General features: G+C 45.4%; 1 protein-coding gene across 1 annotated transcript in view; it reads right to left on the reverse strand.

Annotated features, from left to right (window-relative positions):
• PHGDH (phosphoglycerate dehydrogenase) overlaps window positions 1–6,715 on the reverse strand; it is a 149,664-nt gene extending 142,949 nt beyond the window's left edge. The window contains exon 1 of the mRNA XM_085618558.1: window positions 5,893–6,715. The gene's annotated coding sequence lies outside the window, so the exon portion shown is untranslated. The remainder of the gene's footprint in view (window positions 1–5,892) is intronic.
• Window positions 6,716–15,502: the final 8,787 nt, after the last annotated feature.

Genomic DNA, 15,502 nt, shown 5'->3' on the forward strand with positions numbered 1-15,502 from the left:
TGGCTTGGACTCTACCCCAAAGAGATAGCCCTAAAATTTTCCACTTATCAAAATCTCGTTGCATTTGAGAAAGCAGAGGGGTTAAATTGTCAGTGACCATGTTTTCCAAGCCTTTATTAACTAAAATTCCTAGGTATATAAGGCGTGAAGACTGCCAATGAAAAGGAAAGCCCTATATAGCTGCTTTTGTAGTTCCATCAGAGATGGGTAAAGCCTCACTCTTATCCAAGTTAATTTTATAGCCTGAGAAGGAAGAGAAGTCATCAATGATTTTAAGAAGGGACGGAAGAGAACGGGAGAGATTTGTAAGGGAAATTAGTATATCATCTGCATATAGGTAAATTTGTCCAATTGGGAGGGGAACACCAGCGATTTCAGCAGATTGGTGAATTGTGGCAGCTAATGGCTCCATTGCCACAAGGAAAAGAAGGGGGATAAAGGGCATCCCTGGCGCGTACCCTTCCGAATCTGAAACGTATCAGACAAAAAGACCCCACAGTTCGCCTGAGCAGAAGGATTGTCGTACAACAAGGGTACTTTGCTTATAAAGTGATCACCTAACCCAAATCGTTGCATTATTGTAAAAACAAATTCCCATGCAATGCGATCAAACGCTTTTTCTGCGTTGAGTGAAAAGGCTAATGCATCCTCTGTGAGATGTTTAGCAGACCACAATGTATGGGCTAACATACGAAGATGATTCAGAGAGGAACGCCCCGGGACAAAGCCCACTTAGGTGTGGTGTATTAGGGAGGGTAAGTCTTTACGGAGGCGGGATGCTAGAATTCTGGCTAAGATTTTGATATCACAATTTAATAACAAGATGGATGGTAACTACTGCATAGTAGAGGATCTTTACCAGGTTTGGGTAATACAGCAATAACTGCCTTGTTAGAAAGAGGTCCTAATGAAGATAACATTGTGCCCTGCCCAACGGTAAAATTCAGCAGGGAATCCATCTTCCACAGGGGCTTTATGGTAAGGTAGAGCAGTAATGGCTTTAGAAATTTCATCCCTAGTGATTTCTCCTTCAAGTAGGGCTCTACCGTCATCAGAGTGACGAGGAAGATCCACTCCTGTGAGAAAGGGAGACATTTGATCTAAATCTATTTGATTGCTTGGAGTATAAAGGGATTGGTAAAAAGAAGCAAATTCATTGACAATCTCTTGAGGTCTCGTGAGTATGTCGCCTTGCATTGATCGAATGGCTGGAATGGCCATGGCTGCAATTGTGCAGCTAGCAATCGCCCTGCCTTCTCCCCCATTCCTAATGTCGTCCCTTCATTCTCTGCAGAGCATACTCAGCTTTAGAGGTGAAAAGATTGTTTAAGGCCATACATGCTTGCTCTAGTGATTTACGTTTCTATAAAGTTGAGGTAGATGTGTATAGACCAGAGAAAGAGTGAATGTCATGTTCCAGCTCTATTTGTCGCGCAGCATTCTGCTTACTAGCGAGCACTGCGTCACGCATTAACTGACCCCTAAGAGTGTCCTTAGCCGCAGCCAAAATAGTCGTACTAGAAGTTACAGAATCCTTGTTAATGGAAAGATAATCTTGGAGAGGGGATTGCCGTTGATGTTTAGCCTTGGGAGTCCTATGCCGTTGGATGCTCATGCGCCATGGTTTGCTTCCTGGCCTAGAGAGTCCAAGATCAAGGGACAGAAGAACAGGGGAATGATCAGATAAAACTGCTTCTAAAAGGCAAGACTCCATTACCAATTGGACCACTCTATGCAATGTCAAAAAATAATCTAAACGAGAGAATGTGCCGTGAGTGGGAGAAAAGAATGTGTATTCTGTGTCTGTTGACTGACTAAGACGCCAGTGATCAACCAATCCATTGTCTGAAATTATATCATCTAAAATGGCTCTGTTTGCATTCCCTTTATCTAACGGACCTGTTTTGTCTAGAATTGGGTCTCGTACCAGGTTCCAATCTCCACCAATGAGATATTGTGAGGCATCAATCTCAGTTAGTAGATGGTTCAATTGGAGGAAGAATGATTTTTATTTCCTGTCAGAGCGTAAACTGATCCTAGGCAAATAAAAGAGTTCCCAATGCATAGCTTAGCAAACGCATAGCGGCCATCAGGGACTGACCAAGTTTTGGAGACTGTGACAGGGAGTGATTTGCGAATAAGGATCGCAACACCACATTTACCGATTGGAGTAGTATCTGTGGGTTCGCCTTTTCGAACGCTGCTGTGGATAGCCTTCCCCACCCAATCCCTGCAGAGTTTATCATATTCTAGTGCATCTAGATGGGTTTCTTGCAATAAAGCCACATCAACGTGTTTGGATTGTAGCTAAGAAAGTATTTTTTTCCTTTTCATGTAGTGGGTGAGTCCATGAACATTCCATGTAATGGTACATAGGGGGTGAGTACTCGTCATACTGGGGCAATGTCAAAATGAGTTCATATTTCACGAGTGAATATATTTGTCAGGATAAAGATAATAATAGATTAGAGAGAATACAATAAGAAGAAAGAAGACGGTATAGCAAAAGGGTACTCTGGCCTACCACAAAGACACCAGGAAAAAAGAAGGGGAAAAGAATAAGGCTGAAATAAAAGAAAGAGTACAGAAAGTCAGTACAAAGTATGGGGGGAGGGAAAAGTAGGGGAATACTAGTAAGATAATTTGTTGAGTAAGAAGGTTTAATGGAAAAGAATTACCAAAGAAAAGAAAGATGTGAAAGAGAGTAAGAAATCTTAAAACTTTAGCCGCGGGTCTGGGCTCACTAGAGCACCACAATGAGTAGGAACCCCATCAAGAGGGTTGAGACTAAATGAGGACTATGGAAGAAAATAAAGGAAAAATCTGAAGAGTGAAATGTGCGTAAGGAGAATATAGAGAACAAACAGATATAAAAATGATTGTTGAACGGGAGAAACAAACGTTAGCAAAATTCATAAGCATATAAAAAAAAATAGATATGAGTTCATTATTACCTAAATACGACTTAAAATATAGATCAAAATACTACATATTGCAACTGCGAATGAAATACATTTAACAATAAATATGGTTATAAATAGAATCAAATAGAGTGAAGGGAAACATCTGTAAAAAAGAAGGAAACTAGTTCTAAAAGAATAGATAAGTATATATATAAAAAGACGCATATATACAATTGATATATAATTATAGACACAAAATGCATAACATTTAGCTGATAACTTACAACTATAAATAAGATATACTTAGCAATAAATATTCGTGGATCAAACGTAATAATATAAACTTAGAAGTGATTAGAAATAGAGAAATGGATGAAAAGAGTGAAGGGAAAGAATAACTGAGAAGGCAAGAGAAAGTTAATTGAATAAATAGTGAGATATCAGATATATGTAAATTCAATAACAGATAGGTATAGACATAGAGTAGAGGAAGGTGATCATAAAAGTACAAGAATAAATGAGATACAGAAATAGACTTAGGTGTGAAGATAGATAGAAACATTGTTAAATAAATAGTGATAGGAATATTAACACATTAATAAATACATTAATCAATAGAGATATTATCTAATACATAATAATGACATATTGAACAATGACTATGGATACGATACAGTAGACATTAAATATATAATATTATAAATTAGAGGTATAAACTAAGTTACAAATATAAATATAAATATTAATAAATAGATAATGAGAAGGACAACATGTGCTAATAAATAGAGATATTATCGAATATATATTAATAACATATTTAATATAAAATTATTAAAAGGGAGGAGATCGAGGCTAATAAAACGTGAGAGGCTGCAGTAAAATCACCATAACTCCAAAAACGTAAATGGAAGTAAATACATTGTATGTTGAAATTAAACAATAAATCAGGGTAGCTATTATGAAATAGAATAAATGTTGCACAAAGCAAAATCTGAAAATAGATTACCATAAATAGCAGGTAATAAATAATCCTATAACCATTCTAAGTTGAGAAATAATTACGTGGATAAAACAGAGGGTCACCACTGTCGGAGGTAAACTCTAATATGAAGAACTAGAAAATAGATATCTAGAGGATATGAACCATCAAACATGTCTGTATCGAAATATAAATGTTGTGAAGGTCATTCTTCATCCGAAGCAGATTTTAAGGAAATTATGTAAAACAAAAATTGATAGCATATTGCAATAAATGACAGATAGTGAGTACTCCTATAAACAATAAGGAGGTAATCTCTGATGTGAAGAGCTAGAAGAGAGCTGTATAGGGGATGTGAATTATCAATCATGTCAGCAGTGGAATACAAACATTATGAAAGTCATTCTTCATCCAAAGCAGATTTTAAGGGAGATCGGGATTTGTCTCTATGCAAATCTTGTGTGAAGGCAGATACTGACTCTATGACGAACTTCACTAGGATTAAGTCGCCGAGTGTCTGACAGCTGTGGAGGATGTTGAGAGCTGTGAGGAGTCTGTTCAGTAGAGGTATATCGAACTTCCATGTCTTGAATGCGTTGTGAATCTATAAAGTGTTTTAGGTCATCAGGATTGTAAAAGTCTTTGAATTTGCTGGTTTTAGTAATGCGAAAATGGGCAGGATCAAACAAACCATATTTGATATCCATTTTCCGCAATTGTGGCCTCATAGAGAGGAAAGCCTTTCTCCTTTCATTAGTTTCTCGTGATAAGTCAGCTGCAATGCAGATTTCATGGCCGTCATAGATGTATGAGCCTTGTGTGCGTGCTGCTATTAATATTTGTCGCACTTGCTCATGCCTCAAGAAGCAAGCAATGAGGGGTTGTGGTCGAGGATCTGAGGCAGTATGTGGAGCGGCTATTCGATGAGCACGTTGGATTTCCAGTGTTGGACTGAAGGAGATGCCCAGAAGCTTAGGAAGGACATTACATACGAAAAGTCTGGCATTCTGATCCTCAATCTTTCCAGCAAATCCAAAAAAAGGATATTGTCTCATCGGCTATGGTCTTCTAAGTCAATTAGCTTACTGCGAAGAAGCAAGAGATCCTGATCCTTATTTTATGTGGAGATAAGTTTCGATTCTACCACTGATAGGCGTTGATCTAGTTCATCCGTTTTAGCATTAAAGTGTACAATCTCTGCTCGAATGGATTTGGTCTCTGTTGCGAGAGAAGAGATATTAATATCCATATCTGTTAAATGACAACTGATAGTTGATACTTCCTGTAAAATACGTTCCATAGTGGCTTCCGGCACTGCAGAGGAGGTGGCCAAAGATGGATTAGACATTGGTGAGGTTGAGTCTTTCGTTGCAAAACTTTGTGGTTTTTAGGTCTTGCCTGACCCAGCGCATACGCTGGCCTGGTGAGACTTATTGAGAGGGCTCCAAAAAGTGCTACCAGGCCAGCCTAGAGCTACAGTGCATGTGCGCGGGCGCGCGCGCCGCTGTTTACCGTGATTACTTTCACTTTAGCGGGCGCACAGCCGCTTTGATGTTTGAGCGTGATCGTGATCGCAATCACTTTCACTTTCGCGGCCTCACGGCCGCTTGGCATAGCCAATAGGTCTTGCTTTTGGGACCTTATAAGTATTTAGTTATGCACTTATAAGGTCCCAAAGGCGAGACCTATTGGCTATGCCAATGCTTTTTCAGAATGTCTGCAGAGAGAGGTGGCTTTGGAGCTTTGTTCTTGCTCTTATGATTAGGCATTTGGAGAATTTCTGTAGTATATTAATAAAATATTAACAGTAGTAGCACAAGACCTCTTGTCCGGATTATAACAGTGACTCAATCTGACAAACAAAATACGTGTAATTTGAAATATATCAGGAAAATATGCTCTTAGTGCTGGGTGATGCACTCATAAAGCCACTTATTCTTCAGAAAATACTGTCCAGAGTGTTCAGAGATAGGTGTAACAAGATGGCAGTATTGAGACTCTGTAACTTACCCCATTTTTCAGGAGATTTCCTCACATGAAGAAACAATATCCTGATGACAGCGCGCTCAAAACTCAAAGCTGAGATTGTTCCACAGTAAGCTCTCCATACATTGGGCTGCGTTTGTTATAAAAGTAAATTCACCTCCAGTCATGAGGTAAAATGAGCATCAAGAAGGATAACTTCATGAGGAGACAGGAATGACGTCGTAAACCCACAGCGTAAAAGGGCTCACACTACAGGAAGCGAGTTTTAGAGCAACCTGAAGAATAAATCACCAAAGAATAACTATAATTTGTGGAGCATTGAGCGCTTTATGGCCATCTAAGAATAAACATCTCTCAGATGTTCAGAGAGTAATTTTCCTGTTTAAGAATGTTATCCATTAATATCCACGCATAGAAGCTGCCACGTCGAGAACAGAGAGTCTATTGTGTCAAAGTTTGAAAAATGCCAGTGTTTCTCACCATTTATAAATGTCCGGAGGCAAAAGAACGTTGCCTTCAAATCTCCGGTGCGCGCGGCAACAATAGTCTTGCTGTGAGGCGACAGACGGCACACACCAGTCACGCGAGGGCCGGGGATTCTAATTGTGCAACAGGGCCCAGTGCGCGTCTGACAGGCAATTACCTCCTCGACAAAAATGGACTCGGAGAGAGCTCACATTGTCACGAAAGCCGGTGTAATCACTGCCGCCACACTGGGCTCGTCAAATTTCACGTTGCAGTAGTCCTATTCGCGCTGAGGAGAGTGGCGCCTCTATCGGAGGTTCCACCCGAAGCGGAGCTCCTCTCCTAGGCGGCCATGTTCCTGGGTGGCCAGACCACGCCCCCCTCTTTGATGATATTCTGAGGGTAGGAACTCACTCCTTTGCTTAAAAACATATACCAAAACAATTGTAACTCATTTTGTAGGACGCCGTATAGTTAGTTCCCAGTGTACTATTCTTTGCATGGCAGCTATCAGCCTTTGTTTGGAGATCTTTTATGTTTGCTACACATATCAGGATATCATTGCTTATGTTTGTTACACCTTAAAGTTTTGCCAAGACTTCTCTTATCATGTTCTGGGATATCTCAGTGTCCAAGGAGATACCAAAGTCCAGTCTCCAGTATTGCTCTAGCCCTATGTTGGTTGAGAATATCATAACAAATTATGTGAACTCTTCTAATTGCAGCTGGAGGGATCCTGACTTTAGATCCAGCTAGAAGAACCACTTCCCTATTTAGGTCAACAAGAATCTTCTAGATTTTTGGCATCAGATGTATCTCTGCGGATAGACTGATACAAATTCTAACCATTCCCAGTTGTTTCAACTTGCTGGTCATCAGCATTAGAAACACTAAAGGGCTAGAGACCTTCTATACACAACTCTCTGCTTGCAGTTACTTCAGCAATACAAATTCTTGAGGGCGTATGACAGAGTTATTTATAAGTGTTTACCACTGATGTCTTTCATGAGAGCTCATGTGGCCCAACGCAACACAAAGCATTATATCTATTAACTTACTATAGTGCAGGCATGTGGATGAAGTACAAAATTGTGCAGAACTGCACAACAATTAGTAATCTAGACTGAGGTCTGGAGAGCTAGGAAGGTGAGACCCTGGACACTGAAGTACTACCCAACGGTGACCCAGGGCAACTGTCAACTGCAGAAGAGTTGATATTCCATTTACACATCAACCACCAATGTTGACCGTTGGAGAGCCCTCTGGTATCCCAGCAATCCATTTATTCAAAATAATTGGTATGCCATCATCACAGGCTGCAAAATTATCGCTCTTGGGCACAAGGCTCATAATGTACTTTGAGGCCATGAAAGCAGAGGCAAATAAGACAGCGTAGTGATGAGTTGATCAACGTATACCATGCATGTTGAAAAGGCCCAAAACGTTCTCGCTAGCAATCAACATCTCCAACAACAAACATTTGTGCTGCCACCTCTACCTCTCTCATTACCTGAGCTATAAGATTCTGATGAAAAGAAAGGGTAGTAGAGGCTATGGTACATGCGGTATAATCCATCAAAAACTGTGCGACTTCTTCAAAATCAGCCCAATTGCCTAGTAGACATTTGTTACCAATTTGTTACTGCACACATATGTAAATTCATCCATCAGAATAATGTAACAGGCACAATATACGACACAGCCACCACTGCTGCATTTGATCACCGCTTGTCTCTGCACATAAGGAACCAAAACTCTGCTCCCGCTGTGTGGGTTTTTGTTGCCCCTATAAAGTATGAAGACCAGATTGTCTTGGTTTTCCTTACAAACACAGGGTCCGGCACCCTTACCAGCTTTCACACTGCTGAGAATCTGTGCCTCATTTAAATTGTCATGAGTGTCAGCAATTGTGAAGTTACCCAGACCTTCTTTGACTTCCAAGCACTCTTCAAGGGCATAGGTTGCTTGAAAGATAAGACAGTATGGCTGCACGATGATCAGACAGAGCAGCCAATAGCACTTAGACAACAGAGTGTTGCTTTTCATGAGGAGGCCAAAATGGCAGTAAAGTTGGCTCACCTAGAGAAGGATGATATTATTGAGAAGGAAAAAGGAACCACCCCATGGGTGTCACCTATATGGTAGCATTGAAACTGAAGTAAACCAATGAAGTATACATATATATGGACATGTGTCTACTCAATACAGCTCTAAAGCACAAACTTTACCTCACATCAACCAGTGATAATTTAATCAAAGATGTAGATTGAAGTCTTCCGATTGTCCAATGCAGTTTCACTCATTGGACTCCAGTAAGACAAAATGTGTTTCCAGTGTGGAGTCTGGGAAGCCATGTAGTAGGGCATTACCCCCATCCAGATGTGACAGTCCTTTACACAAACTGGCATCACTTGCTGATGGTATAATTTGCTTTGTATCAGATCCACCACTACATATGATCAAGGAACTGAACACCTTTCCCATGGTATCAGGTTTTCAAATCCATTATTCTAAATCTGGGTCCAGGTTCAACAAAGATACTCTACAATCCCCTTTCACAATTCAACCTGGTTAACACCCAGAACTAGACACAGGGACCCTTTACTTTACACTACTACTGCCACATTGAAAATATAGGAATAATTTGAAGGAGGGGGTTATGACGTACCCTTCTCCCCTGACTACAATACTTTGCAGCCCAGACTTTCCACTGGGACAGCAGTGTGAAAAGTTGGCCTGGTATATGCTGTCCACTAGTTATAGTGGGCACCTTGCACCAGTCCAAACAATCCCTTATTGATGATAGGTTAAATACAACCTTTATTGAAAGCTATCCTAGTGGTAGCTATGGAGAGCAGCCTTCAGGGTAAGTCTTGAAGGAATGTAAAGCAGCTTGTTTTACCAGTCTATAATCTCTTGAGTGGCTAAATGAAAGGAGACCACACTAGGTATATATACAAAATATATGAATTTATTACTAAACACACCCCTCTAGTCTCTTTATGAGGCTAGAGGCAAAAGCACATATTTACACTTCAAATATTACAGTAAATTAGCACAATACACGTTAGGCCCTAGGGGCTGACAAAGCCATATACTAAGAAAGTGGTATAAGAACCACAACTTGTCTAGACACAAGGCCTAGAGCCTGTAGAATCGCTGGGACCCCAAAGCACCACCCAAGGTAGTGACACAGGGGACCCACGGGGGCTGTGTGCAGTGTGAGAACACAGCCACGAGCTCCTGTTAGCTTCTATAGGGAAAGTCACGGTTAGAATTTTAAAGTTTAAGGACACTTAGAGGTGGACTGGGAACAAACCCTTTTGGACTTAGATGGTTCTAGGGCCAACACCCAGAGGAGCACCGAAGTACTCGTGTTACCTCACCCAGGGAAGCCGGTGCATAGGTGTCAAATGGTGTTGGGTCGCATCACCTTTTTCAATGGTAGGAGACTGAAAAGTGCTGATGCCGGGAAGATGGAAAGTGTCCGAAGAGATCCAAGCCTGCATCGAAGATGTGAAGAACCTGAAAGCAGAGGGGGCAGAGTCTGGGTCACTTGCCAGTGACCAGGGGCACAATAGGCGAATGCCCACCGATGTCGGGTGCTTCAGGTGAGAAGAGGGGAAGCTTGACTCTTCAGACACGAGGACCAGGAGGCGTCAAGGATGACCAGGAGCTGGATTTGAGCGGTACCACAAAGGATGTCGAGTGCTGCAGCGTCGGTGCCCAGATTCGCCACAATAAGCCTTGGCAATAGCAACCCACGTAGAAAGAGAAGAAATGCTTCAGTGCGGACCAGCAAGATCCTGGGGACTCCCCAAGTGATGGAGAGTCAGGGCACATCTGGAGCAACCAGAGAAGCCCAATTGAAGCCAGAGTTACCTTCACAGGGACCCACCAGTCGATGGACCAGGGATCGCGATGGAGCCTCGAGCAAACACACAAAGGGCTGGCTCACGGAACACTTGTGGAGTGTAGGCCAGAAATCTTCAGTGGAAAGGGTGCTCGGGGTCTGGGCTACAAGTAACCCAATGCACAGCCTCAAAGGACGTCGAGAAGCTGATGCACTTGCAAATGTGCACGGTGTCCAGGGCTTCCAGTTCTATGGTACCAACGAGGGCTACGGGTCTCAGCTTTGCTGGAGACTCGGGTCAGCCTCTGGGATGTCTGGAAACCCACCTCCTGTGTTGCAAAGTCTTCGGCGTCCGGCGGGAGCTTCGGAAATGCAGACCAGACAGATGCGTCTTTGGTGCCTGCCAAGCAGGGGAGTAACTCCTTTACTCCAAGGGAGATTCTTCAGTCATCTAGTCATGTAGATTGTCAAAGTTCCAGGATATCTGTAGCAGAGTTTTGTCCAGGTGTAATCTAAAGTCCTGTAGTCGGGGGTTCCTTCTATTTACCCAAGGAAGGGGTTGGACTAACTCTGGGGACCCACCTATGAGAGGGCTTGGAAAGAGGGGTGGCTACACCCATTTCCTTTGTTCAGTTTCACGCCAGGGCAGGGGCTGGTAGCCCCTGCAACCGGTTTGAGCTGGACTATGCACAGGGACACCAAATGTGCCCCCAGTGCAGACTTCAAAGAACTCCTGGAGTGCTCCCACCCAGCCCTAATCCACTAAGGCCTGTCTGGGAGGTGGTAACACCTCCCTGTGACAGGAAACCTATTGTCCAGGCCTCCCCTGCCGGAGTTTTGGTCAGCAGCAGGAGGCCAGACCCATGTCTGTGGCTGGCAGCATCCATTTTGTGATGCCAGGGCTCTGTTAGCTGGTACCGGGTATACCGGCGATGTCATGTCTCTCCCTCTAGAAGGGTGGGATCATACTCCCACACTAGTTACTGGTGTGGGGGTATGATTCCAAGGTGTTTGACACAAAACACAACATGTTATATGGTCAGGCTGCATTACAGACAACCTCGGAGAAGAGATTCCGAAGGCTGCAGAGGGGCTCTGCTCATGCATGGGCACCCTCTCACACAAAACCAAGCACCCTGCCTTCAGGATTGATAAGGCCTGCCATAGGGGTGACTGATGTATGTGCAGTGATAGGTGAGATATAGTGAACCTATATCTCTGTAAGGGGTGCATGCACCACCTTACCCAGGCTGCAGTAGCAGACCTGTGGTGTCATTTTGGAGGGCTTCCCAGGGGTGGCAAAATACATGCTGCAGCCCCTGGTAGGCCTCTGGGCTACCTATGCCCTGGGTACAGAGTATACCATATACTAGGGACTTACAATGGCACCCCAGAATCCTATCTGTGATGTACCTAAGGTACTAGGAATCAATTTATAAGAGAAAGCAGATAGGCTGGGGACCTGAATAGCAGGTTCCCAGCCAAACTAAGTCAAAAACCATCAAAACACCAGGAAAAAAGTGGGGGCAACCATGTAGTCAGATTCCACCTTCCTACAAGCAGGATAGAGGATTCAGGTGTTGGTTAAAATGACCAGGGGTGAGGCCAACTGCCAGAGGAAATGGCCGCACGATAGCAAAGCTCCGTCGCCCAACTCCCTTAATATATGTTATTTACAGATTTGCCCTGAAAGAAAACTGCTGTAACGAAGGCCAGCTACTCCCCCCGGGGTGGTGTGCTGCTCCACCGCTTGCGGTCTAGATCCAATGAGTACTGGCGGAGGTCTCGAGCCGGACCCGGGCCTCAGTCACTGCGGGCGTGAGGTGTGCCCTGCGGGCCTCCGGCTGCCTAAATACGCTGGTGCCGCAGTTGCGGTACAACTCCCGACTACCATCTCCCCGAGGGGTCACACATCTTTGAATATCACCCTGATTCATTCCTGGTGAGTCCGCTGACATTGCGGCACCTGCGGTACGGCAGACGGGCGGGTCACGCGCCATACGGCCCTTCATTTACCTGCTCGAAGCATAGCTGTGGCGCCATAATAGACGGACATGCAAGCGCCCACCGGAGCGGCCCTATAATATCAAACGTTGCCCTCACTGGTCCTGACTAAAATCCAGCCCTGCTAACCCTGATATCTGCCTGCCGTTGATCCCACGTGACTGGCTGGCGACCGGCCATTGATAACGACGATACCGTGGTGGCGGTGGAGAGGGCGGGCCTGCTTGCTGAGGCAGCCAGTTTTGACAAATCATAGGCCCCATATGCCCTGAAAACTGTGTGATGCCCATCAAGGCTGAGTTGCATCGGGTCCACCGGACCTCCCCACTGCCATCCAGCGTGGTAGGCATCTGCCGCATGATCTGAGCTCCACTGTTGCGGGGAAGTGCGCCATGGGACCAACGTGCACCGCAATGCGGCTGCGGCGCCTAGGGTGCTCGGGCGGCTTCTCTCTGAGGGGCGACCATTGACACCCATCACAGGCCCTAATCCTCTTGTTGTGGGGTGTACATCAACACAGAAGCCTGTTCTGCTGGTCCAGAGGAAAGCACGTGTGGTGGTCACTAACAATATAGACTGCTCGCAACAGGAAAAGGCGGCACCCATTCGGAGCCATTGTACTTGCCCACAGCCTCTAATAAGACTGCACCTTGCCTGCAAGAGACATTCGTAGTGGCCGCGAGAGGAAGCTACACCAAATCAGTGCCCCTTCCCTATCTCACGAATGAAGCGCAGCCTGAAGTGTGTCCTCCTTGGGGCAGGCTCGACTGGTGAAACCCAACAGGCCGGATTGGGCTCAGTCCCTCACGCAGGCGGTGGTGAGTAGCCAGCTGGGCCCAACCTCTCCTTTGCTGCATGTGGCACACTGATTACACCATGGCAAGCGGCCATAGCGGTCGTAACATGCTCCAGGCGAAGCTGGATAAATTTGCCTGGCAAAAAGGGCAGGTGGAGGCACAGACCAATCTAAAACCGGCAGGGGACCAGCCAGATCCCACTCTAAAAGACATCCTAGTAGCCATTATGACAGTACGCACTTCCCTGGAGGGCCGGATTGACACTGTCGCGTCCGAGGTCTCCCTGATCAGGGCAAACATGCGAAAAATGACCGAGCGCATCACTGAAGTGGAATCCACATCTAAGGGCCTGGCGACTGATTCCAACCTCCTCAAACCCCAGTCACAGATCTTCAAGTCAATCAGGACATGTTAGAACGCCAAGTTGACGATTATGAAGGCCGTATGCGCCGCAATAATGTCCGTATACTAGGAGTGCCGGAACGAGCGGAGGGGCAAGCGGTGGACTTGTTCATAAAGGACTTAGTGCTACAACATCTCCAACCCAAGGGCCTGTCCAAATACTTCTCCATTGAGAGGGCGCACAGGGTGCCAGGCAGCAGACCTAAGCCCGGAGCACCACCCCGGCCCATCCTGGCATGGGTGTTCAATTTCCGAGACCGGGAAATAATACTGCACGCGGCGAGGCACCCTGCCTGTCACCATTGACAATAGCAAAATTACCTTTTTCCCAGACTTCACACTAAGGGTGCAGAGACAACGCCATAGCTTCCTGGAGGTGAAACGCGCCCTGCGTGATCAAGGAATCAAATATGCTATGCTCTTTCCAGCAAAACTGCGCGTTGAATCCGAAGGGAAAGCCTGGTTCTTCTCCAGCCCCAAAGATGCATGGTACTGGCATGATGGCTGGTGCATGGTCGGTAAGCGAAACAACAAAGCGCGCCGTGGGACTGGGAACCAAGATCGCCCGGGCTGCCAACATGGGTCCCCACCAGGTCGTGATGCCGCCACGGAAATTACCTCGTAACAGCGAACAGGCGGACTAAAGGAAGGTCCCTGTAGTGCTGGTCAACAGGGTCAACATTATAGAGCCTTCACGAACATAGGTCTGCTGACAATGGAACTGCTCTGTAGTGGTACTCTGTGGTCGCCCGACGCTGTTGCCAGCGGATCCAAAGACATAACTATAAACTGTTGCGGGGTATTGTGGGTCCCTTGTATATGCAATAAGTCATGATTCAGTTTTTCCTCCGGTGTTATGTGTTAGGGGCAAATGCTATTATACGAATCGATGCCCCAGGGAGTGGGGCTAGCTCACGTTCCCGATTATTTCAAGGGTGGGTGATAGGCACTCTGCAAATTTGGGGTGGCGGGAGGTACATTGTACGTCATGCAGGGAGGCAGGGAGGCAGGGAGGGGGAGGGCGGGGGCTGTTTTGGGGGTGGGGGACATGTTTATTTAATTTTCATTGTTGTTTAATTGCGATAGCAGTGGGAAAGAAACGTTACCGGTACACCTACATTCAGGGGAGGGGGACTCTCTGCACTAACACCTGCTCTATCCATTTGGGACATGGGTGCATCTAATCGGCAACTCGTGTAAGGCACTTGATCGCTGGGGCTAAAAATTAGTAGTACACGTGGCCTTCACCTCTAGTTCAAGAGGGACCTCCATTCTTATCTGAAAACAATGGCCAGACATAATACACAACACATGGATTGACGATCAGGGTAGATTCACTGCGATTGCTGGGGCATGGGAGGGGAAACCCCTCAACGTGCTCTCAGTTTATATACCTCTGGAGTTAAAAAGCCCTATGCCGGCAGACCTGGGTAAACTATTGCTTGACCTACCAGATGGTATCCTAGTGTTGGGAGGTGGTTTTAACCTAACGGTGGACGGCCGCATCGACCGGCGTCCCCCTCGGCAGGATCCACGTGATACCTCACCCCTTTTGGACTTTCTTTTGGTATTCGCCTTGGTTGTCATTTTCACTATCTGGCGCAGAAGTTTACCTTCCACTCTGGCGCCCATTGTAGTCAGTCCAGGATCGACCACTTGTTCACACACGTGGATGACATCTCTAAATTAACTGATGCCACACTTCTGGCACGCGGTATTTCTGATCATTCTCCTGTCTTGACACAGTTAACTCTACCCCAGGAAAATAGCCATCTTACCCTGTCCATAACTCTGTGGAGCCTGAAGATACCACATGTTCGCTGTGCCCTTCTAAAAGGGGTAGATCAATACTTTGCTGAAAACACGAACACAGTTCAGTCCCAACAGATTCTGTTGGGGGCCTTTGGGGCACTCATCAAGGGTCAAGCACTATCTCTGATGGCAGGACACCAGAAGGAACTGATGGCACGTCTGGAGACACTGGAGTGGGAAATTCAAGAGTTAGAGGACGGGGTGGCAACCAGCGATGCCGGACAGCTCACCCACACTCTCAGTGTCAAGCGCCAAGACTATCGACAGCTGGCAACTGAGACAGCTAGGTCAAAACAGAGAA

The sequence above is a fragment of the Triturus cristatus genome, chromosome 7, assembly GCF_964204655.1.
Source record: "Triturus cristatus chromosome 7, aTriCri1.1, whole genome shotgun sequence".
NCBI lineage: Eukaryota > Metazoa > Chordata > Amphibia > Caudata > Salamandridae > Triturus > Triturus cristatus.